Source organism: Passer montanus, unplaced genomic scaffold (assembly GCF_014805655.1).
Source record: "Passer montanus isolate IOZ18808 unplaced genomic scaffold, ASM1480565v1 scaffold176, whole genome shotgun sequence".
Classification (NCBI taxonomy): domain Eukaryota; kingdom Metazoa; phylum Chordata; class Aves; order Passeriformes; family Passeridae; genus Passer; species Passer montanus.
In genome coordinates, this window is record NW_024364937.1 from 246,322 (window position 1) to 272,532 (window position 26,211).

At 40.8% G+C, this 26,211-nt stretch overlaps 1 protein-coding gene across 1 annotated transcript in view; it reads right to left on the reverse strand.

Moving 5' to 3' along the window:
* DNAI1 (dynein axonemal intermediate chain 1) overlaps positions 1-26,211 on the reverse strand; it is a 136,690-nt gene that overhangs the window by 75,092 nt on the left and 35,387 nt on the right. The window lies entirely within an intron of this gene.

Below are 26,211 nucleotides of genomic sequence, written 5' to 3' on the forward strand. Positions count from 1 at the left end.
GTCCAACATCTCCCTGCTTGGCACAGAAGCTCTTTTTTTGCCTAGACTTTCCAATCTTTTTTTCTATTTACTTTCACCTTTTCTTTGTGCTGCCTGAAATTAGCTCTCCCTTTTCTCAGTAGGATCATCTTTCTTTTGTGTTTTTTTCTTATCATGCCCTGACTGTCTCTGCAATTCTTAGGGTATTTCGATCATGTAAAAAAACAATTTCCAAATTCTCTGAAAGGGAAAGAAAAGCTGTTGATGTAGATAAGCTCCCCAGAAACAAAGAAGGAACTTTGCTAATCTATGAAAACAATGCTGCCTCTGAGAGCTTTCTAGCCATCCAGGGCTTTTTATTACTGCCAATGCCTTCAGGCACACAGTATATGGGAAATAAATTTACTCCTTTCTGTGCTTCAAGTACTTGCTACACATCCTATTTCCAGAACAGTCCTCTCCTTTTAAAACTGCTTCCTACCTTTCTTAATATTTTGTCCAACCTGCAGGATCAGGTCTTGGTAAATGTGTACTCCAGTGATAACACTAACTTTAGAGAGTTAGTAGCAAACTGATTCCAAGTCAGCATGCAGATACAGACATTGTGTACTCCATGTTTAACAGGGCCACATAAAAGCATTCAAAGAACCAGTAAAGAAGCACACACTAACAAAACTATTACTGCTGCTTGTACTAAATTATCAAAATAGAATATTTTCACAGGTCTCTCTGTACTGGGGATAGAAGAGGAAAATGCCTTCTTTATTTTGCAGAAAGGTGAGATTCCAAAACTGGCATTAAACATATCTGACCCCAAATAATATTTCTAACTTTTTTTTTTTTTTTTTTTTTATGAAGGGGAGCCTTATTCTTAGAATTTTTGCTGAAAAGGAAGTGAACTTACTTTCTCCATCCAAGATTTTCCAGTTCTTTTAATTCACAGAATTGTCTTTGTTCTTAGCCAAGTAATGTCATTGAACTGATATGTAGTTGAGGTCTATGCGTGATAAGTATGAATTTGTGCTCTCCTCAGAAGCAAAAACACTTGGGAAGGCTGTGGAAACGACCACCAGGAGTGACTCAGAGCAGAATGAAGTCAAATTGGTTGGATAGTCTTTGAATTTAACTTATTACATGCTCTTATTTCTCTTGGAGTGGGCTGACCAGCCAGGCATATTCCCAAAAGGTCTGTAGCACACATTAATTTTCTATCTGTTAGCACTGTGCTGAGGAGCCTCAGAGGGCTGCTCCCATGCTCCTTGCACAGACAGGAGAGGAGACACCTCTACAGGGGATGATTCAGCCAGAGATCTAAGTGGGGTTTTGGAGGTGGTTCTCTTCCCAGTGACCTGACAGGAACAGAGTCCACCCACATTCCTCAGTAAGGGGTGATAGAGCAGGTCTTCATCAGGTGAAATGGCTCAGCAGCTTCAGCAATTCCACCTGAGGGTTAGTCTGGCAGAGGAAAGCAAAGCCTTGGGAAGAAGCTCTGGCAGAGTGAGATGTAGGGTCGAGTTTACAGCTTTCAACACCCAAATGTAGGTCTGTGTGTGCTGGCTGTGCACCCAGAGTCCAAGCTCTGACACCATCAGTACCAGCAGCACCTTAAAGGGGAGTTTTCTGTGAGTGCTGCTTAAGTCTCTAGGCTCCACTGACTGCAGTGGCTGCTAGAGAATGTTAAACCCACCTTAATCTAAGAGCTGAATCCTACTCATATCATCTCCTTTTTGTTACCAAATACCAGGAATGTGGGTTAAATCACAGATATGTGAATACGACACGTAAGGCTGAATAATATGATTGCTAAAGTACAGCCTATTCTTGATGAAAGGTAATGTGATGAGAATAGCCCACAATTAACACTGAAGCATGACACATAAACCTCAGCAAAACACTAACCTGCTGAGCACAGGCATATCAATCAATTTTAATGTACGGTGAATTCTCATTCAGAGTACTAACCTGTGATATACCAACATATTCTTTAATTAATAGTTTTTATAAAGGGCTTTTTTTATTAGTGATATTCAGTGTTCCAGAATGGCAAGCACAGCACATACTCACAGCAACACATCTGTGCTATAGCTTTGAAGAGCAGCATTTTCAAGGAAAAGGTTTTTGGTTTTCAGTAAAAACAAGCAGAGTACTGCACTTTGCCCCAAAACACTGGGCAAACAGACTCTCAGGATGCAGGGTGAATCAATGCTAGAAGATCACAGAGCACAACCAAAAGGTGCAAAAGGTACAGACCAAGATCTGAGAATGGTGAACCACTGCTGGAAGTTAAGACAGCAGCTTCAGACCTGAGACAGCTGCTCTGCACCTCATGGATGCAGTGGTATGGACTGGAAGAATAAAGAATATCTGCCCCATGCAGATCCACTAAGTGAAAACTGGTGTTTTGAAGTTTTTGTTTTCTGGAATACCAGGGCTGGAGATATTAGATATATTGGACAGTTTTTCTGATAATCAGTGCCAGCAGGACTTGTTCTTTACAGGAAGACACAAGGCAGCACAGCAAGAAGAAGAGAATGAACAGACTCTTGCTGCCATGAGGAGCCCTCAGTGTTCACCTGAGCAGAGGCTAAATTTTAGACCCTGACATATAATAAATGTATGTAGGAAAACAAATTTTGCTAAGGAAAGATGCAGATAGTATGATCACTGGTCTCAACATGGAGAACTGAGCCTGTAAACATCACAAAGCAAACAGAAATAGGTTTCAAACCAACTATGATCACTGTCTAAAATAGCCCTCTGAATATGCCTCTAAAGCTGAACAGATTCACCCCAAATACTTTTCAGAAAAATACTGTAGTGGTAGAAAAGTACCCAAGAATATCACTGTGATATCACCAAATAGTTTATGCAAAGTAGTAATCTAAAAAGCATCTGAATCTTTTATTCTGATGCTTACTAAGTACCTGGCTTAACAGATTTTTCATTTGTATTATTCCTTGGCTGAATTTAAAAGAATCAGCAAATGTCCAACTTCGGATCAAAGTCTTTTGTTTGCTGGACAGATTTAAAAAAAAATTATTTGTATCTTTCCCTCTTTATTCATGAACAAAAAAGCCATGAGGCATACATGGTTTTCTTCCATTTCCTCCAAAATGCTTAGGGCTGAACAACTATGCTCAAAGCAACATCATTCTCAAGGCAGAAAGCACAATGCTTCAGGTAAATCCTGCAGCTACATAATAAATATCATGTGGGACCCTCCACAGGCATGAGTTAAAGTTGGTATTTTTACTATACAAGGAGCCAGTGTTACAGTTTCATGTGTGATAAACTGGCAAATTACTTTCTCTTCAGAGGATTTAAAACCCAAAAACCTGTAGCCCTATATCTTAGATCCTGTGATCCTGTGATGGCTTTCTAAAAATCAAGTCTGCAAGCTGTCTCACTGACACGTCCTGGACCAAGATATCATCACACTGAAAAGAACTGCTGGTACCTAAAATCTGTCTTGTGTCCTCTAAGAGCCCATCTGGGGGAGGGGAAAGAAGGGCAAAATGAAGTACATTTGTGAACAGCTGATTGTTTCTGAGGATCACAGCTACAAATACTTCTACTCTCCCAGATACATTCATGCTTTAAGCTGGCTAGCTGGGGCTCTGTCCTTTAGGACTGGTTTACTAAGAAGCCAAGGGAAGGGGCTGGCTGTGCTCCACACTTGGTGAGGCAATCTCCTCTTTGGGGGAGAGATCAGTTTCACAAAATTGTTGGTAGCCAAAGATATATCTCAGCTATTTCTTTCTCTTTCCAATATTTAAAGTGTAGAGGACAAAAAAGAAGACCAGCAAATGTTCCCTAGGAAATCGGAAATCTTCAAACCCCTGAGCAAAATCTAAGAATATTCCTGTGCTTCCATCTGCATGACATAGACATGATGACTGAGCAAGTCACAAATTAGTGAATTTTCAATACAATTTATTTTTTATCAGTGAACAAATCCTGTGCAGCAGAGCACTGAGCACAGGCTAATCTAACCCGCTGTGAAACAAGTTGAATGACCTTGCACTGTTCTAGCAAGACTCTCCCCTGGCTTATTTTAAAAAGCTGTGTCAATTCCACACTTTGCTGCAGTCGCAGAATTGGTGTGTGCTGTAAGAAAGGAAACAGCTGGCACTTCAGGCTTAACTGTATGCCAGTAGTTCCAAAAAATCAGGAAAGAACAAAGCTTTCCAAGAGTTCAGAGAGTTTGGGCATGGGCTGAATGTGTTTTCAAAGCTCTTCAGGAATAACAATAATATCTCAAAGTTTTATGGCACTTGAGAGTGCTTTAGGCTTGTATATGCAGCATTCCTTTTTACAGAATGAGAAAGGGCAGCAGAGGCGACTACCAGACTAGAACAGGGAACAGAGCTGGGACTCCAGAGGGTTCTGCTCAAGCAGACTGCATCCCAGGATCCCTGAGAAGTTTAAACTAGGATCATTGGTGCTCAATCTGTTCCTATTCCTTTAAATGCTCAGAGCACTCGGGTACACTGCACTTGTGTACAGCACAATGCTGTGCTGATATATCCCACATCACTATGGATCAGGCTTTGAACCATATTGTGGGCAATGAAAATATGAATATTGGACTTTCAAAACAGTCCCTTCCCAGAAAAGAAAATGTTTTGAGAACTCATTACTTCATAACTCAAGGCCAGAAAGCCTGGCGTCCTCTTTTTCACAGATCCAAAAATGTTACTGGCATATCCTGTTTTGAGCCTGATAACTTGGTTTTGGCAAGTATATGCATACTTCATATGAAGATCTCAAAAAACAGAGAAGCCACTGTTTCTTTTTGCAGTTTGTTTCAACATTTAACTGCTTTGAGTGATTAAAAAGCTGCACCTAATTCCTTACTTACCTGGCTTGCCACTGCTAATTCTTATTATGCCTACCTTGACTGGATAAAGGATTTCTTTCATAGCTGGTGCTTCTCTTCATTAAAACACTCTAAAAACTGAACAGTAGTCACATTTCAGCATACTTTTGATAACCATCACAGCCTGAACTCAAAAAATCCCGGATATTTTGACCAGCACTGCACAGTGCTGCTTAGCAAAAAGCCAGGAACTAACATTAACTTTGCCACATCCAGTGAAGGACACTGCCTCCACAGCTGCAAAGAGAAAGCCACTTCTCAGCAGACATGGAGAAGAGTAGAATATTAACAAATTTTCCAGAGATAAGTGGAGGATATCACATGGCTAGGATTTGTGTGAGGGCCAGACATAATTCATTTTGAATCCAAATTTCAACTGGATGTTGTTCTCTCTCCACATTTGGGACATGCTTTCCAACTCTTGAATCAACCTGTGGCTCTTTCTGAACTACTTAAAATTTTTCTGCATGCTTTGAAAAATGTTGGCTCTGGAATCAAACATAATATTCCAGTATTAGTCCCACTAATGTTTAAATAATATCTCTACTGCTGCTCAGGATTCCCTGTTTGCACACCAGAATCCTGTTCTCCTTGCCAAGCCACCACACTGGGATTCAGATTTCTCACTTGTACACAAAAGTGGGGTTTTCCTCCTTTATTTTTTTAAAGAGTTGCTGCCTTCCAAAATACAGCACTCCTTTTTGTCTAGAGAGGTATTATATTATATTTAACTGCACTAAATTGCATTTGCTTTGAATAATTCTGGTTTACCACAACATTAATCACTCTGCACAACAGCTCTGTTCCCAGCATGATTTACAGCTTCACCTGCCTTTTCATCAGTCACACATTTCATCTGCTGTGAGTTTATATTCCCACCCACAGGAGCAATGAAAACAATGCCTAGATCCAGGGCTACTACAGCACCCCCTCTGAGACACAGCCTCAGATGATAATTCCACCAGCATTTATTTCCTGACATTCATCAGTGGAAGTTGAACGCTCCTGTTGAGACCACCTGCATTGGCCTGAACTCTGTGAGCACAGGCATTTCCTAGCACAGGGAAATATGTACCCTCCAATTAGCAGTGTTGGTACTGCAAGATCTGCAAATGCTGAGCAAGTCCACCAGAGCAGAGGAGGCAAGTGATAGATCATTTTGGCTTATGCTGATTTAGATGCTCGAATGTCAAATTTAACATTCTGCTTGACACCTTTCACCAGCTGCTTGACTAATCCCTGTTACTCCTGATCCAGTTAACATTTTTAGCTGGGGCTCTTAGGAACTTGCAGTTTGGATAAGAGAGGTACAAAACCAGAATTTCAAAGTCTTCTGGATATTTTAGAGAAGACAAAATTGACAGATGACGAAGCAAGCTGTAATTTATATATGTCCTGAGGCCTTGTTGAAGTCCTAATATGTGCTGAGGGCTCTGCACATGTCAGAGGCAAGACATACCTCAGAAGCAGAGATGGATAGATAGAGATAGCCTTTCTTACTCTAAAATACAGTCTGGCAGAGTAATACAAGAGAAACCACAGTCAACCAGGCCAACAAAAATCAGTACTTAGGAACCACTGGATCCATGCACTGTTTGTCAAGGCCTGTGAAAGCAAAAGCTCAAAAGCAAACAAAAACACAGGAGAAGGGGATGAAAAGATGTAGCAGTTTCATGAAAAAAGCAGAATGATCTGACTTTCATCTGAGCTCCCTTGAGAGTGAGGTGAGCAGGTGAGCAGTGCAAAAAGAAGGAATATGTAACTCGGCTGAGTTTGTAATGCTCTATAGAAAACTGGAGTTTTCTCATTCTGATCAGACAAGCTTTTTCATCATGGGTCTAGCATACACTATAATTCTTCCTTCCTTTTCTTCTTTAAATAAATGCTTATAAGGGCATGATTTTACAATGTAAATAATAATAATGGTGCAGCTGCCTGTATGTTATGAAAGCTAACACCATGTTGAGGGAGGGGATTCTGCCCCTCTGCTCTGCTGCCATGAGACACCACCTGGAGTGCTGCATCTAGCTCTGGGGTCTTCAGCACATCAGACCTCAGCCTGCTGGAGCAAGTCCAGAGAAGGTCACCAAGATGAGGGAGCACCTCTCCTATGAGGAAAAGCTGAGGCAGTCTCTGCAGAGCACTCTGGAGCTGGGAAGCCGGACGGGTGCTAATCCTCTCCTTACACACCAGGCAGCATTTGCCACAGTCACCTGAACTATTGCTCCAATTTTGATTGTATTTCATTCTTTAATACCTGAGGCTCTGTTTCCTCTATCCCTATTCTATGAAACTGGCACATTTGAGAACATTTGCAACCAATTAAATATTTAAGAGTGCCATCAAGTGGCCAAGTGAGGGGCTTCCAGGTGGCACGCAACGATTAGAAATCCCCTGGATCATGCCACAAATGGTTATCTACAAATGTGCTGCCTCTGGATAATCACACCAACCTGCAAACAAGCTAGGCTGCCAGCACTTTAGTATTCCTGACCAGAACAGCTCTGAGGGGGATGTACACACTGCAGGAGATGCTTATGCATTCCATAATTAAGAGACAGGAAAGTTAGTGTTTTATGGCAGTGCTGTGGTCTCTTGGAAGCAGACAGATGATGCCTGATGAGATGGACATGTACAGCTCAGGCCATTGAGGAGACAATGAGAAATGATACAGCAGCTCTGAGAATATTTTTTGAAGACATTTGGCAGAAGACCCAGATTTAACAGAGGAGCGAGGAAGAAGCAGAGTCATACATATGGGCATGCAGTCAGTTTTGCACTAGCATGCACCATGAAAATTAAGAGTAGCCACTGCAGATCCAACACCTGCCCCTAACCCATTTGCAGCAGTGGTTAACATCAAATGTTTAGGGAAGTGTATAAAAACAGGGCATAAAAACAGTGATATTTATTCTAGAGAACTGCCTAGGCCCCTACTAATTTGTAGTTAAGCATCTCCCAGGTCCTTAATGGACCTCTTCCCATTTTTTTGTGCAGCCAGCTACTGAACATTAAATTTGGACAATATTTTTCATCATTCCCCTTTGTATAAGGCTGGGATATAAACCAGATATTCATTTATTTGACAGAAATTGTGGGGGGTTCTGCTTGTTTTTATTTTTAGTACATGAAATATTATGCATCTTAAGCAGGTATGTTAAGTGTATAATTGGGGGTTAACATAAATGGATTTTAAGAGCTACTAAAAGTAGATTTCAAAGAAAAAAATAGAAAAAAAAAACCAAAACAGAATTATGTAAAGATTTATTAGTCTCAAACAGAATCACAGAATCATGGAATGGCCTGAGTCGGAAGGGACTTTAAAGATCATCTTGTTCCAACTCCCCTGACACGGGCAGGGGCACAATGGCCTGAGTCGGAAGGTACTTTAAAGATCATCTTGTTCCAACTCCCCTGACACGGGCAGGGGCACCTTCCACCTGATCAGCTTGCTCCAAGCCCCATCCAGCCTGGCCTAGAACACTTCCAAGGACAGGCATCCACAGCTTCTCTGGGCAACCTGTGCCAGTGCCTTAGCACCTTCACAGTAAGGAATCTCTTCCCAATATTTAATCTATACCTACGCTCTTTCAGTTTAAAGTTGTCCACCCTTGTCCTGTCATTACATGTTCTTGTAAATAGTCCTTCTGGGCTCCCTTCAGATACTGGAAGGCCACAAAAAATTCTGAAGCCCTCTCCTTTCCAGGCTGAACAACCCAAATTATCTCAGCCTTTTTGCACGGGAGTGATGCTCCAGCCCTCCAACCATCTTGTCTCTCTCCTCTGGGCTCACTGCAGCAGGTCCCTGTCCAGGAAGAAACTAGATCCCATGATCTCCCAGACACAGAGGGGAGGCTGTCAGGTCAGCAGTTCCTGGAGTCCTTCTTTCTACCACTTCTCCAGATAGATACAATGGCTTCCCTTTTCCTGGGACTTCATCTACCTGCTATGACTTTTCAAATGTCATGGAGAGTGGCTTGGCAACCACATCATTTCATTGGGTCCCAAGACTTATACACATTAAGATTCCTCAGGTGGGGAATCTGACCTTCTCTTACAGTGGGAGGGACTTTGCTCTCCCAGTCCCCATCCTGATGTTTGTCCACTTGAGAGGTGTAGGAAGAGAGGTTGCCATTGAAGACTGAGGGAAAAAAGTTGCTGAGTACCTCAGCCTTTTCCTCATTTGTTGTTACCAGTTTTCCATAATTTTTTTTTTATTGGAGGAGTTGCACCTCATTGGACCTTCCTTTTCTGGGCAATGTATGTATAGAAGCTTTTTTGTGTCCCTTGCTAGGTTCAGTTCCAGCTTCACCTTGGCCTTCCTCACTCCCAAATTGCCTAAGTAACATAAGTTTGCACTGTATACTGCAACAAAGCAATAGCTTTCAATCCTTTGACCAAGTAACAAGGTCAGGGGGAAAAAGATAGTTGAGGCAAAAGGTCAGAGGATCTTTCAAAGTGAATTTCCAAAGAACAACAAGATACTACCAGGGGAATGAAACTGGTCCAGAAGATTCATATAAAGCATCAAGTATCTATGCAAAACATGGGACAAATTTTGGCTTACACTTATGTATGATGGAAAAAGGATGAAAAAGAAAGGAAAAAAAATCACAGAACCGCAGGATACCTGAGGTTTGCAGGTACCTTTGGAGAACATCTAGCCCAATTCTGCCTTAAAGCAGTGTCAGTCAGAGCATGGTGTCCAGGACTGTGTTGTCAGATTTTTAAAATCAGCCTCTCTAGACTGTGGAAATATTGCTCTTCTGCTCAACCAACACACAGTAAAGAAGTTCTACCTTACATTTTGAGGGACTTTTATCTATCTTGGTTTAAATCAATGACTTTGGCCTTTCATTTGATACCACTGAGAAGAGTCCATCTCTGTTTTTGTCATTCCCCTCCACCAGGTATTTATCCACGTAAGAAACTTCCACCTTTCTGTAGGCCAGCTTTGTAGACCTGCAGCCCTGAGAAGCCAACCACTACCTAAACCAGATCCGGCTCTGGCCAACACATGGATCTGCTGTGGGTGTTAAAGAGGAATTTATGTCCCCATTATCACCCATCCCCCCCAGCCAGGCTGCTGTTGGACAATCAGTCTTCCCTCCAGCACTTCTGCAGCACAGGAAGAAGCCTGGGACTGCATAGCATCTAGAAAACGTGTTCTGCTCCATAAAATTCCTCTCCTGTACAGTGGGAGCCAGGGGAGGGATCAGTGTAAGTATCTTGAGAATCTACTGTGCTGGCCCCTCTTTTGAGAACTCACCAAAAAATACAAGAGCTGATACAACTGTCCCTCTATGAAGATCCCTTATACAGTAGTGGAAACCACTTCATCACACACCACTTGATGGGAGAAGCTGGAGAATGCCAGTGAATCCCAGCCAGCTCTCTCATACCTGCAGGAATCCGACAAGAATAACTCAGGACTGAAAGACTTTGCAGTAGCTCTTGGAGCAATACCTGCTGCCTTTTTTTTATTGCAGGTGAGCCTTTTCCCAAGAGCAGCCACTTCCTAAATTTCATCAATTATTTAAGTCCAGCATGATAATGTTGAAAAATTAAGGATGCATAGATTGTACAGTCATACAAGCAGAGTGAGCCTCAAGTTCTTCACAGAGCAAAGTTGTATTCTGCATGTCTCATAACCAGAAAAACCAAAGTGCAAGGATCAAACAACTCAAATCTGCTTACATGATTCACCACTTTGATCCCTCACTGATACAGTTAAGCATCTCTGAATACTTTTTCTTCCTACCTTCCCTAGTTGACTTCATTTTACAATACCCAAAAAAATACTCTATTTTATCATCTTTCACATATGCTACTACAAAGTGATACCCATGAGAACACACAATACAAATTATTTTGTTAAAAACACACACAGAATGAGTTGGTTTTCATGTTGTTCTGATGTTATAAGTTTCTAAAAAATGCAAATTTGATCTGCACTTATTTTTCAATGGCCAGAACTTTCAAACTATTCCTGACAGAATCATAACCTGAAGTGGCCAGTGAAGGTTAGCATCCAGATATTTCTGGTTATATTCTACAGTTTGGCAGCCTCATAAGCATGAAGAGAAAAACTGAAAAAGTATGACTGAGTTTCCTAAGCAGGGGCAAACAGAGGAAGACTTCACATTGCAGAAAATATCGTTTTGCTTTACAGCAGCAAGAAACCAAAGGTAAGCTAAGAAGAGTCTGAATATCTTACAAGTTTCAACTAATGAAAACATTAAATTAGATAGATTTGCTTCAGGTTTTTACTAATGCATTCTGCTGAAAAATGATCCACACTCATCTGCAGGACAAAAGACAGAAAAGTCTTTGGAGAAAAAGTCTTTAATGGGGCCTTTTACATTTTCTTTGTACCATTCTGCCCTAGGAATAATGACAAGCCATCTAACTTCAGGAGCTTACAAAGTAACTTACATATTGCTAGAATTAATGATGGAATGTGTTCAATGCAGATTTGTAAATTCCAAGACTAAAGAAGATAGTTGTGATGAATAAATCCTTTATTTGTTCCTATGCTTAATCACTTCCACCATTAAAAATTCATTTTCAGCTTTCTGGGATCTCTGAATTCTACTTCCAGTTGCTAGATTCTGTCCTAGATGAAAAAGTAAGATGAAAGAGTTCTTTTCTATAAGATATCTCCTTCCTTTCCCTTCAAGTAATTAATGGACAGTAATCAAATCACTACTTAATCTTCTCCTTAACAAGCCAAGTTGAATTGTTTAAGAATTTAACTGTAAGGCAGAGTTTTCAAACATCAGTCATAATGTGGTTCTCTGAACCTTTTGCAATTTTAACATTCATTTTGAAGACTGAACTATTAATAGCTGGATACAACATTCCAGGGAAGATCTCAACAAATCATACAGAAGCAGCATCTCTTCCTCCTACTCTCAAGTAAGAGAATGCATAGGACATTGTCAGACCCCCTTACACATATTTCTGCAGCTGCTTTTCCAGGTTTAGCTGGAAGTTTTCTTTCTCAGAGTGTACATCAAGATAGGAAAATATTTTCAAGTCCAGTTTCATGACTGACACAAATCAATCTAACTATGGCTGGCTGCTAAAAATGCTGATCTCTCTTTCCCTCTGCCATTTTTGATTCCCCCCTCTGTTCTTACCCCAGTGGTCCTGTGGTTGTTGACAGGGCTGAAAAATAATAATTTTAAATGACACTGCCATCTTTGGGTACTGATAGTGCCATTACATTTATGTAACACTCAATCTACATAACTAGCAATTCCTAAAATAAATCTAAGGAGGACTAGGTCTTTAAAGCTGCCTGGTGACCCAGCTGTCTGATTGAATGCTAGCCAGCAAAGACAGCTGAGTTACAAAGTTCCCTGCTCTTTGCATAGGATGGCTGGGAAAAGTTAGGGACTGTCTATAACAGAATCACAGTGTGGGGAAGTGGCAATCAGGGCTGAATAACATATCTGGAAAAAAATGCCTCTAGAGTCACTTCCCTTCTATGGGAATTGCTGGAATAGAGCCTGCTGTTTCTAGCATTGCTCTGCAGGATGTGAGATGAATGCTGATGTAGGTATTTGCTGTTTGCTGTGAGCCCCTTGGCATAGTTTTTTCATCGTTAAGAAGTAAATGCAATGCTGCATGACCTTATCTGGAAAGATACAGACTCTCAAGGCAGAAAGGAACCTCAGACATGACAGCAATGAAGACCATGTGAGTAACTAAAACAGGCAGGCAGAGATCCTGCCCACTCTGCAATCCCAGGGCACTGTGAAGGAGCTGTCACATCCACTGACTCCAAAGTCAGTCTAAACAACAAATAGGTAACTGCAGCTCCTGGATGGAAGAGAAAGGCAATTAGAAAATAGCTCTGCCGGGAGAAGTTACAAGTTACCCAACACATAAGTATTTCTACCTTAACCATTCCTGTAAAGTATGTTTGCTCTAGAGGAGGGTTGGAGCTTCCCGTTGGTTTCCTTGTATCTCGTAATGGCTAGATGCCACAGCTGGAGCAGAAAGGGCTTCAAATTAACAGTAGAAAGCTGACCCCTGGTGTTGGGAACAGGGATACTGATAGAAGACAGCAAGGAAGGGAGGCTGCTGCGCTCCTGAGCGCTGCCTCACAGTTTGTGTAGCTCTCCAATAAGATTCATTCACTAGCATTCCTTCAGACGAATGAATAAAACCAGCTGATGAATGAAAGCAACAGGCTACAGTGCTTGGCAGGAGTGTTGCTGTTTTCATTTCTACGCTTTCATATCAGTTCCCCCTCCACAAAGCATTTAATCAACCAATGCTGTACAGCAGAAAATTAATGGTTTCCTTTAGGGAGCTGCCTCACAATGCCAGAGAGTACAATGGGATTGTTTGTAAATATTTGGTTAGAAAAAGCAAATAAAAATGGTAAACACATGCAGAATTAACACTGTGTCACTATCCAGTGGGATATTTATAGTACGGAGGTGATGCCAGCAACCATTAACACATGTGGTACTACAATAAACAACTCATGAGTGACTCTGCTCATACAATATCAGGATTCAGAAAGATCCAACCTGTAACAGCTCATTGACAGCAGCTACCACCGTTTTCAGAGGATACACTGGGTGCTTTCTTGTACTCCATCTCTGCACAGCACGCAAAAGGGAGAGTGCTGAAGCATCTTCAGAGTCTTTATGTAAACCCTCAGCCCTAATTTTTCCAGTCAAAACGGGATAGTTCTCAAGGTCAGAAAGAACCCTCCTTTTTTGATACTCAGTGTCCTTTGAAAATTTCCCAAGGGGTAGCAAAATACTCGATGGGTCATTAGCCCACACATGCTCCTCTGTGGACGTTTTAATGCAACAGAACCCTATTCTGCAGGACTCTCTCTCCTAATAGAGGGACGTGGGTAGGGCTGTGATGGGCTTCAAGCTGCTGTGCATGCACATCCACATAAGGAATTAAAATAAATCTGCAGCACAGCCACGGGGAAGGGGGCTGCTCTCCAGGAAGGGTGTATCCTTACTTGCCTACCTGGCCAAAGTGGGAAATCCCTCATCTAATTCCCAGTCCAAGGTCTGTCCCTGTACTTTTGAATTCCAGCTTTGGAGCTATAACAAACTCTCTGGCAAGGTGTGCCAGGTGCACTTGAGCAAGTTTTTGCTCCAGCAAGTGAGTCTGAGAATGCTGAGACAAGATGCTTAAGAGGAGATGAAGTCCTATCCTCCTGAGCTTTAGACACTGATTTTAAAAGTGTCACACATTTATCAGAAGCCATCAAGCACAATTAATCCTCTCCAGATATAATTAGAGGCCTACTTCAGCCTGATTTTATATAATTCTTAAAATTCACACTTATTGTATGAAACCAACACTGCAATAGCTAAAGGCTAAAATCAAACCAACATGCTAATAAAAACTTCTTTTCAACAAACAATGAAAAATTTTATCTTGTAATGCAGAAGGCAGACACCATCAAACACCTTCCAAATGAACAGAAATTAGATATAATTTCATAGCCAGACACTCTAGTAAACTTAGGCATGAAATTGGAATACAATCTAACAGTATTTTATAGACACTGCCTGAATGACCTCTCCTACTCAACACAGAAAATACCAGTAAGAAGCAGTATTACCCTCATCATCCCCACTGGCAGAAAGCTTTCACTGCCTCCAGTTATCTCAGACGTGGTTTTCAGAATTCCTGACCCGCGGCTGTTTGCTGAAACTTCTTTCCACTGCCAAACTTTTTTCCACTTCATCTGGAAGCCACATTCTGCCCTTCCTCTTAACTAATCCTGGAGTTATGTAAATACGTGTGCTAAGTAAAAGTCAAAATGCATGATTAATCATGCAAATACCACCCAGTGCATCTTGGAGAAAAGCTGATGATTCAAGAAATTCATAGAATTTAAATTGGGAAAACAATAGCTTGTTAAAATATGAATCAGCAGCTGCTCAACATAGAACAGAGTCTCAACTGACTGTCATTAGTAAATTAATTGAGATTTCATTTTGGTGGCACCCACCTTGCAAGTCCAGTTGAATGAATTTGTACACTGCACCACAACTCAAGAAGTAGAATTACAGTCTTAATATTCAGGCTGGGACTTCATGCTGTCAGCTGTAATACCATATGCAAGAAATGATAAGAATTTGTTTTAAAGAAGAAAAGGAAATTGCAATTTTCTGACCATGCTGTGAAGTCTGGAAGGATTAGAGGTTGTCAGAGATCCTGCAGTACAAGGGGTGTTTAGCAAGAAGCTAAACTCTGATGCCTTTAAAATATGGAAGATCCCACTGGGGCTTGGGGTTTGGATGGAAATGTTGAAAACTCTTCTGGAAATCTGAAATGTATTTCAAACTAGTCTTGGCAAAACTTAATTAACATTTCTCAGTGGTAATACAAATTTGGAAAATTACATAAAAAGCCATAAATAATTCAGCCACAAGAGCAATTTAATCTCATTACAGACTAACTGAGGTGCTCTAAAGGAAGCATATGAAAAGCAAGGAGCAACAAACTAGCAAAGGTGGACCAGACCCATATTTATTGGGGATTTCCTGGTGTACTCTAGGGATCACAGTGGAGCTGTGAGCTGGTCTCTCAAGATACATGAGATACAAAAGTTGCAAGTACCAAGCCCACCGGGATTTGCAAAGACCCAAGCCCACTGGGATTTTACAGAACTCCAGGTCACAGAACTCCATTCTTTTGGGAATCACTGCCTCTACCTTCATGAAGTGACACTGCTTAGCAGGCCATGCAAGGAGAGACACAAAAGTTGCAACAGGGCTGCCAATTTCCTGAAATTCAGAATGGTGCAATAGCAGGAAGTTTTCTTTTCAAGTCTCAGCTTTATTATTTAAACAAAGTTCTGCTTCTGCTTTGTTTCAGACCAAAGCACTGCTAGTGCTCATGGCAATAAAGGAAGGCTTTAAAACAAACAGATGCCACCCTGAAATTATAGAGGGCAAACAAAAAGCAATAAATATGAGAATAAATCTCATAATGCCTTTTCATCTCTGAATGATCAGACCTGGCAATACCATGCCACACTCAGGGAAAAATTTCTTAGCTACCAAACAAAATTTACCTATTCTCTGAGAGACAAATTCCCAATGCTTTTAAGTGTTACCTTTTCCATTTGTAGTTCTTCCTGTTTTCTCACTTTCATATGTAAAATAACTTTGCCGAAGACATCATAAATCCTTATGTTATTTGCAAAACCATCTTAAATACATTATTTTTATCATAGATAAGAACATAAACATTCCCTCATTCACCATGTCTTTAATTTCTGTTCTGGCGACTGTTTTAAGGGCCTCTACAAAAAAAAACAACTAGTAGTTAATATACTTGTTAAGTTACCACATAAAAATATAGAGATATTTTGCCTATAGTGGTTTGTAACAAAAGCTATTTACATACCCAGTCTTACTTTTAAGGGTGGCTAATGTGTGCACTTTAGCAAGGGGCAGATCAAGGTATATAGAGAAGATGCACAGGGGATATTTTGCATGCTTTATTATATGCGTTCTTATTGATTATTTTCTGCACTATAACATGACACCAGAGTGTTACTGACAAAAGTCTCGCTGAAGTCAAGGGAGACAATATCCACTGCTCTTCCCTCACCTATTCAGGTAGCTGTTTCATCACAGGAGGCAATCAGGTTGATCAAGCATTATTTATCCTTTGTGAATCCATGTTGACCACTCATGACCATCTTCTTGTCATCCATGTGGTAGGAGACAGCCTCCAGAACAAGCCTACCATCTTTCCAGGGACTGAGGTGAAGCTGACTGGCTGGTAGTTCCCTGGGTCCTCCTTCTTGCCCCTTCTGAAAACTGGGGTGGCATTTACTTTCTTCCAATCCCCAGGCAGCTTTCATGGTTGCCACGACCTGTCAAAGGTGATGGTGAGCAGCCTCGCTACGGTGTCCACCAGTTCCCTCAGTGCTTTTTGATGCATTCCATCAGGGCCCAGGGACTTGTGCATGTCAAGGTCACCTAAGTGTTCTCTAACATGATCAAAGGAAAGTCTTGCTTCCAACATTCCTTTACACTGATCTTTTGGGTCAGAGACCCCTGAGGGCTGTTCTAGTCAATGAAGAACAATGCAAGAAGGTGTTAGTAACTCTGCCTTGTCTGAATTCTTTCTCACCAGCTTCCCCCCTCCATTAAGCAACAGGCCCATATTATCCTTTGTTTTCCTTTTGTTATTGATGTATTTGAAGAACACCTTCTTGCTGTTCTTGACATCCTTGGCTAAAATGAATTCCAGATTTGCCTTGGCCTTCCTTGTCTCATTTTTTACTTGTTCTGTTAACATTTCTATATTCAGTCCAAGTGGCCCATCCCCATTTCCATCTCTTGTGTGCTTTCTGCTTATGCCTGATTAATGACAGGAGCTCTTTAATGATCCACATAGGGCCTCTCATTTGCTTTGCTTGATTTCTTGCTCATCGGGACGCATTGTTCTTAAGCCTGAGAAGAAGTGATCTTTGAATATCAACCAGCTCTCTCAGACTAATCTTCTCTGCAGGACTTGTTTCCACGTAATTCTTCCAAGAAGACTGCTGGAATCCCTCTCCTACTCCCAGCGAACCACTTGCTAAATTGCAGCTACCATACAGGGATTCACCACTGAAGTACATCCTTAGCTAGAAAGACACTGAATGCAACTGAACAATGCAAATCACCCAGTCGTATCTAAGCCTGCAACAGTAACCTTTTAAAAAATCATAACACAATTCTGTACAAATTATTCATATGATCGAGGTTTTCAACAGCAATGCTTCACTACAGAGGCTGCACTCCTGTACTCATGACAGATTAACAATAGTTCTATCTTCTTAACAAGGATTTTAAAACTTTTGAGCTTTAATAGCTGATTAACCACAGGAAAGCATGCATTCACTGATAAATAAACCTTACAGACCAACAGCGTTTCTTATCTGTGTGGCTGATTTCACAAGCATGGTTGCCTCTGACAAACAGAGGAAATGGAAAAACCTCTCAAGGTCACTGGATCCAGAGCCTTTTCTTGGGAGGCAACCAGAACAAATCCATAGCATACCAAGGTCTCCCTTAAACTCATGCATCTGCCTACACAAGCCCTAAATAGATCTTATGCCTCCTGGCATTCATCAGCCCTGATTCACTTATGGAGCACTGTGGAAGCCAAACCAACCAATTAATTTTGTTTTCTCTTACACGGACTCTCTGGAATTCTTCTGAAGAAAGTGACATACAAATTTGAAATACTGTAAGGTAAAAATCTTTTTTTAAATGGTTGTTTTTTGTGAATCTACCCAAGTTACCAAACCCCATCTTCAAAGTTCTAATGCAAAGAGTAAAATGAAGGCTGGACTTCTCAGATACAAGTCAAAGCACTCAGATTAAGAAATCTGCTTAGTACCCCACATCAAGCTTTCAACTATGAAATATAAAGCAATCAGAAGGAAACCAAACCCTTTAAAATATCAAGTGAAATGGAAAAATAGTTAAGTATCTGGCAGGAGTAAATACATTACAGTTAAGTAACAGTGGCTAGTGTTTTATCCATATTCTGCTCTGCTATTTATTGACCTAAGCATTGGATTATCAGGGAAACAGGTCATGTGTCAGGGTTGGTTGCAGTAAAGAGATAGGGAGCTGATACCTAAGCACAACAACACAGGCAGCAGCACACGGGCTCTGTGGGCAGCCAGGGCTCATCCCACTGCTCTTGAGAAGATATGATGGTGAAGATGGTGAGGACCACTACAGCATCATGGCCTGACAAATTTTTTGCTACTTAGACTGGGCTGTGAGAAGTAGAATTGATTCCAAAACTTTTGCTATGGAAAAGTCAAGCTGTGGTGAAAATGTAACCTTAGTATTTGGAGGGAATGCAAAATAAAAACAGATAGTGTTTATGTGATAGAACACGGGCATAAGAACATCTGTGTGTGGGGAAACCAATCTTTAAATAAAGCAAACACTGATCCTTTTAAGAGAGAGTGTTTAGAACTGTTTTGTCTGTCCTCAATATCTGTAGACCATCTTCTCCTAGTGAGTCAAGGGGTGTCTCAATATGGATGGCTAGAAAATATTTTCTCAGATTTTCATCACAAGACCATCCCCTTGACACTGATGACAAAGAGAGCTAACCTGTCTATCCTTGAATTCTGCTGTGCAAATGCTAAGAAAAGAATCCCCACAATAACTTAAATGGAGCCATTTCCAGAGACAAAGCTAAGAAAGGAAAGGGGTCAGACTAGTTTTATTGAACAGGTAAGACTCTCCGGTACACAAATGTTTTGCCTCCTGTGGATAAAAATGCACTAATCAAACTAACTGGTCTACACAGAGAGGTAAGTGGGTGGAATTTAATGGCCTGCAATGCACTGGAGACACAACAGGATGGCTCAGAAGCTCCTTTGATCCCAAGGCTCTAGAAAATCTGTTAATACATCTTTTTTCCCAAACAAGCCAACTGAGCTCTTTACTATTTCATGCATAACAAAATGCTACAGCCAAAGTTAAAATTGTGAGTTGATTGAAAATTACATGTATTAAAAGGTTATGGCTCAGAAAAACTACATACAAGTTCACAGAATTTATATTACAAATCAGAAATTAAGTCTTCAAATTAAATTCATCTTTCATATGAAAGATTCACTTAATGTATTATGGTTATTAGGTTATATTTATTAACAGAGTTGATAGTGTAATAGGTCCTTTCTCTCCGTGAATATGTGGTAAGCGATATTCAGTATTTGGAAAAGAGGTTCTATAGTGTTATTTTCAGTGTAATTATGTTTAATTGACCACAATTGGTTATCTCAATAAACTGAATGCATGATGGCTTTAACTTCTAACACTGATTCCACTAGGGAGGTTTTTCAAAGACTGTCAGACCATGGGGGAGGATATAGATGTTTTGCAAATGAACTTTGAAACCTCAAACAGGAGACAGTGCAGAAAGAAGCCCATAAAAAGGTTAGAAGAGTGAATAAATCAGACTCCTGAAAAATATAAGCTATCAGAGACACAAGGTTTCACTACCTTAAATCTTTAAATGAAGAAATCATATCTTCAACAGACCAAAACTTCAGAGAACAAATATCAAATCTTTAAAATTTCCACATTTTACATTTTCCAGAAGATGGTAATTTACCACATGCCAAAATTAATTGTTCTCAATTGCTCATCTGCTATTAAGAGCCACACATTGTCTGGCCTGATTCATGTAGCTCTAGCTTTTCTTTGATCTTGTTACATCATTTGTCTGCCAGATTAAAGATCCCTTTGTTACATGATCTGCTTTCCCAATACAGGGAGTTAACAGACCACAATCCAATGACTTAATAAGCTTAGCTTTGACAAGCTGAACAAACCCAATTCTTTAAATTTGTTTCCCAGGTCAGTCGCTCTGCTCTTAGATCATTCTTTCTTTTTTGAACCCTTCCCAATTTGTCACCCTTCTCCTTGGCATGTCACCATGTGCATGAGCATGCCTTTCCAGGGAAGTCATTTCAGCATTAAATTAAAAACTACACTTAAAATTTCTCTCAGCTCAATTCCGTTGCAACTCTTCCTCTTATTAGATCCAAGGAACTCTTATGAAGTTCAGTATTGGGGTTTCTACACAAAACTTTTTTAAATTATTGCTTCTGAAAATAGGGTTTCCCTCTGTATTTGTACACAGCTTGAGGTTTTTTTAACACCTTGTGTTCTGATACAAATGGGATCTAAATTGCTCTTTGAATGGTTGTTCTATTTCTTGACACCTCACAGATATTTGTCTCATAAAAACTTTTTGTCAGCAGTGATTTCATGGGTAAAATAATAAATTAGCATTGGACCTAGTTACAAATGGCTTTTTATATGCTTGCCTAAGAGACATCTGATTGCTACGTATTTATTTCCTCTTTTATTCCCCAGCAGCCTCTTTTAATTAATACAATGTATTAATGGAAAATTCCTTTCAGGTTTTGAAAGTCACATAGTACAAACATCACTCTTAAATTAGTAGATAGCAAACCCAAGTCCTCCAGGGTGTTCCTGTTTGATTGTGGGCATACTCAGTGCCCATACAAATGTTCTACAGCAATTCAAAAATAAAACTTTAAAATTTCCTTTTAATTCTTCTCTCTCTTTATTCTACTAATGGTTTTTTTCTGTATTGTAATATCCCCTACAGCAGCAACTTAAATATAATCAGTTAAAATCACTGGTGATGATACAATCACTATGTTTTATTTCTGTGATTGTATCCTTTTTTTTCCTCAACATAATTTCACTACTGATATTTAGACATCACTATCCCTTGTACCAACTACCACTAATAACTGGCACCACAAGCATTTGCAAAAGGGGACAGTCTTTCAATTTACAGTACAAATATCCAAAATATCAATAAAAAATACATTAATAACTAAAAGGAAACACTCAGACTCTATGGTGGTACAATGCAGTTCTCAATCCTTTAACCAAAAGCAGAGAGTGAGCCTCATGGATCTTTTAACATTGAAGATGCATTTATCAACTTGCACACTGGGAACATGACTGAGTGAACATGAAGACATTTTTCCAAAGCTGCAATCTGTTACAACATACAAATGTATGCCAAACAGCAAACTGAATCCAGACTGCAACGTGAGCTTCTCTTTGAGTGAGGTGTGTGGGCCACATGAATCTCTATCAGCCTTTTGTAGCTTTTGACTCAGAAAACTTCAATAGCTTCACTGTGGGGTCTAAAAATCTGACAGCCAATGCTGTAGCTGGTCCAGCACACAGGCCATTATGTGCCTGGGGACACGCCAGCCCCTCCTCTCCAGAGCAGTCCCCTCTCATGAACTGCATGTACACACATCCTCATACTAGGCAAAGAATTTCATCCAAGCAATATAAAATGTTTTTTCTCTGTCTGGCAAGGTCTTAAATCTCTATTCCCAATATAAAAACAAACTCATGTAGCTTAGAGAAAGATTAGTAGGGATTTCTGCTCCCAGGAGTCTTCTCTGCCTGTTCTGGGAACATAATTTAAATACATAAACATATTGGAAGAGACTTTCTGAGAGCTGCTTCAAAGATCTGAATTTTTTAGGCAGTATTCAATCACTTGGTGCTTTTAGTTGAAGGTCTTTGGTCATTCATCAGAAAATACCAAATTTATCTGCAGTTTGTTATGTAAATCCATTCCAGACTATGTTCCACATTCTGCATCACAACCTTTAAATCTACCACTGCAGAGAAGAAAACACAAGCAAACATCTGGCACATTTTGTAACACTGAGCCTTCTTAAGCCCACAGCCTCTACTGTTAAATCAAAGTTTTCCGGCTTTCTAATGTTCTGCTTCTCAAACATACATTTCTGTCCTTGTCACAAGGCTTTCCTGTCATCTACAGGGGTATGCTGTCAACGATGACATGAATTATAGGGCATGCAATCATCATCAGGTGGACTAAGTTTAGACCTCAAACCACATTTTAAATAAAGTATTATCTTGCATGGAGACAGACTAATAACTTTCTAAAATTATTTTCTGTTCTATTTTTTTATTATTTTCTAATGTATCAAAGAGCTGGACTCCCTAAATATCCCTTTTGGACAAAACATCCAGCTCACAGATAGATAACTACATCACACAGTGGGTAAACACTGGCTGATGTGTAGGACACAGAGGATTATAGTAAATGGGATTACCTCAGGCTAACAGCTGGTCACTGGTGGGGGTCTGCAGGACTTCATCTTGGGCCCAGTGCTCTTCAGTGTCTTCATAAACAACTTGTACATAGGTCTCAAAGGACTGTTAAGCAAGTGTGTCCATGATACTAAATTGGAAGGAGCTGATGTTTCCCTCAAAGGCAGAGAGGCTGTGCCGAGAGACCTTGACATATTAGAGAGATGTGCGATCAGCAACTTTGTGAAGTTTAACAGAGACAAGTGATGGATTCTGCTTCTGGGATGGGGCGACCCTGGCTGTGCAGACAGACTGGAGAATGAGATGTGGAAAGCAGTGCCAGGGAAAGGGACTCTGGGGGTCCTGGTTGATGAGAAGCTGGACATGAGTCAGCAGTGTCCTGGCAGCCTGAAGGGACATCCCTGTCCTGGGGACATCTCTGTCCTGGGGACATCAGGCCAGCTGGGCAAGGGAGGGGATTGTCCTGCTCTGCTCTGCACTGGGGTGCTGTTTTGGGTGCCACAATAAGAGGAGGATATAAAGGTACTAGAGAGCATCCAAAGGAGGGCAAGGATAATAAAGGGCCTTGAGAGGAAGCCATGTGAGGAGCAGCTGAGGTCACCTGGTCTGTTCAATCTGGAGGAGAATGAAGGGAGATCTCATTGTAGTTACAACTTCCTCATGATGGGGAGAGGGGGGATAGGCACAGATCTCTGCTCTGTGACCAGTGACAGGACCTGAGAGAATGGCCTGAAGTTGTGTCAGGGAGGATTAGGTTGGATATCAGCAAAAGTTTCTTCCCTTAGAGGGTGGCTGGGAACTTGAACAGGCTCCCCAAGGAAAGGGTCACAGCACCAAGCCTGACAGAGTTCAAGAAGCATTTGGAAAACATTCACAAGCACATGGTGGTGTTCTTGGGGATGATCCTGTGTAGAGACAGGAGTTGGGCTTCCATGATCCTTCCACTGGGTCCCTTCCATTTCAAGACATTTTATGAATCTATGGTTCTCAGTTGTTATTTCCATAATTTGACAGTGTTCTCATAGAAAACTTGAAGGATTTATCTACATTTCAGGAACAGCTAATAAGTAGTTAACCTGAATTAATGATCACAGACCTTATCTGTATGCAGTGGACTTCTTTCAGTGTAGGACTCCAATCCTGCTGAATTATCTCACCTATTATCTGGATCCCTAGACCTAAGGAGAGGGTAAATGTCTTGTCAAAACTACAATCCCTCTTGTCAGGATGACTGATAGAATAACTGTACTAGCAAAAGTATGAATGCAATCATTTAGCATCCAGTTAAGTATATAATAAGATTTGATTTTAACATATGGCATTGAATCAGCAGAGCACACACTAACTGGATTAAAAAATATCTCACCTGCAGAGCCTAAAGCTTGTCTGTTTAGAGCATTAGCATGTGTGACCCTTTGGGAAAACACTTTCCATGATAAAGGAGTGAATAAGACTTGGGAGACATTTAGATACATTTTTCTTAGGGTGCAAGAGTTCTCAATCCTGATACTCAAGAAGTTGGGTAGGGGAGCCAAGGTTTAGCCATCATCATCACAATAATCTCTTCAGCCCTTGTCTTCTCAACATTTAGCACCTTCCATCCCATTTTACAATGCCTGGTGATCATCTCTGGAGGCCAAGGAAGACGTGGACCTGTTGGAGTGAGTTGAGAAGAAATCACAGGCATAATCCTCTGAGCACTGGGGCTGGAGCACCCCTACTTGAAGACAGGCTGAGAGAGTTGGGATTGGTCAACCTGGAGAAGAGAAGGCTCTGGAAGACCTCACTGTGGCCTTCCAGTACTTAAGCAGGCTTATAAAAGAGATGGAGATGCCTTTTTACATAGGCAGATAGTGACAGAATAAGGGCTAACCTTCTTAAACTGAGAGTTTAGATTCAATATTAGGAATAAATTCTTTACTGTGAAGATGGTGAGACACTGGAACAGATTGCCCAGGGAAGCTATGGCTGTCCCATCCCTGGAAGTGTTCAGGAATACCATCTAGAGAATGGCATTCCTGCCTGTGGCAGGGGGATTTGAATTGAACAAGCTTCAGTGTTCCTTCCAACACAAACCACACTATGATTCCATGATGCCTTACTCGTGTCTCTGAAATTCATATTTGTCTGAAAGATATTTTGCTAGAAAACAAAGTATTTGGCCTAGGACAAGTCTCTGGGGCTTGAAACAGGCTGTGTACAAAGCTAAGTGGTGTAACATGAAGCTTGTCTTTGTTTTTATTCAATCTTTTGAGTCAGTAGTGGATTGGGAATTCGCTACTAATTATTTTTTCCACTATTTGTTTTCTAGATAGAGGGAAATCAGGCATCTTGAAGAAAAAGAGGAGGCAAATAGCATATCTCTATGCATATCTCCTCTCAGTCCCTGCAGAGTGACTTTTTCCCTCTGTGAGCTAGTTTTACTTTTCATTTTCTTGATTCTAATCTCTAATTAAAGTGCCTGATTCTAAAAATGCCTATGAAGTAGAGAGGCAAACAGGAAGAGGCAGTACCTTGATGTAAAAACCACTTGGTTAATTTTCTCCTCTCACTATCCCTTCTAAAGCACCCTAAGCATGTCCTGTTTGGGAATACCCTTACTGCAGAGACCAACCATCCATCAGCCTCACTCAGTGCAAGGCAGTAAATAAAAGATTATCCATGGTCATTGGGCAGCTCATTTGAGAAATGGGAAAATACAAGACTGCCCACTAAGTATGCCCAATCTCCCTGTATTAACCTGTCTCTTTGTTTTAGGAGAGTGCAACCAGAGCTGTTCCATATTCTGTGTTCCAAGATTACTCTTCAGCTCTGGGGAGCCTCAGGCCATCTACTAATAACTAGCTCATCTCCATGAAAGCTCTGGTCTGGATTTAACACCAATTTAGTTTGATCACAAATTTGCAGCAACTCTTACTTTGGACGCAGTCACACCAGTGCAGGGACCCTGTGGCAGCACTACTTATGCTTGATTTCACACTAGAAAGAGAGAACAGTATATGTATCTTTATGTGCTTTCCTTCTGCCTACATAAAGCCCTATTTCAGACTGTGAAGAACTGAGTAGACATTTTTGTCAAATACCTCAGATTGCCAGTGCTTTGTGTGTGAATCCGTACTCTTCAAACATCCTTGAGTGGAAAGCTACATCCATTAAATCCAAAGAAACTGTGGGATAAAATACATTGGCCATAGAGACAACATTTTTTGCTACTCAGTTCATGTGCTGACAGTTGGAGCTGCACATGAAAAGCCATCTCTGAAGCCTGTCAGAGGCACAATTGCTTTTGGAACATGAACTGAGGTGATGGCAAAGACCTGAGCCTGTATTCATAGTCTTCCCATCAGCAAGGCAGAACACAAGCCCAACACCCACTAGTGGCTCTGAACCCTCACTGCAAGCTGTCACTGTAGCCAGAAACCCAGCAATCTCATTTATGCAAAAATAAAAACAGAAAGACAGCTCCTCCTCATGGGAATAAAATTTAGTTCCAGCCAGGCAGCATAAACCCTGAATTGCAAATTACAATGACAATATTTCCTTATTCAGAAGAGCCTGTCTCATGCCAAAGAAACACCGTTAGCATCAGAAACCCCCATCCAAATAAATCACTGGAGAAGACTGCAGAAGACTCCCTAAAAAAGCAAGGGAGAGGCTAGGGCCCTCTCTGTAAAGCAAGCA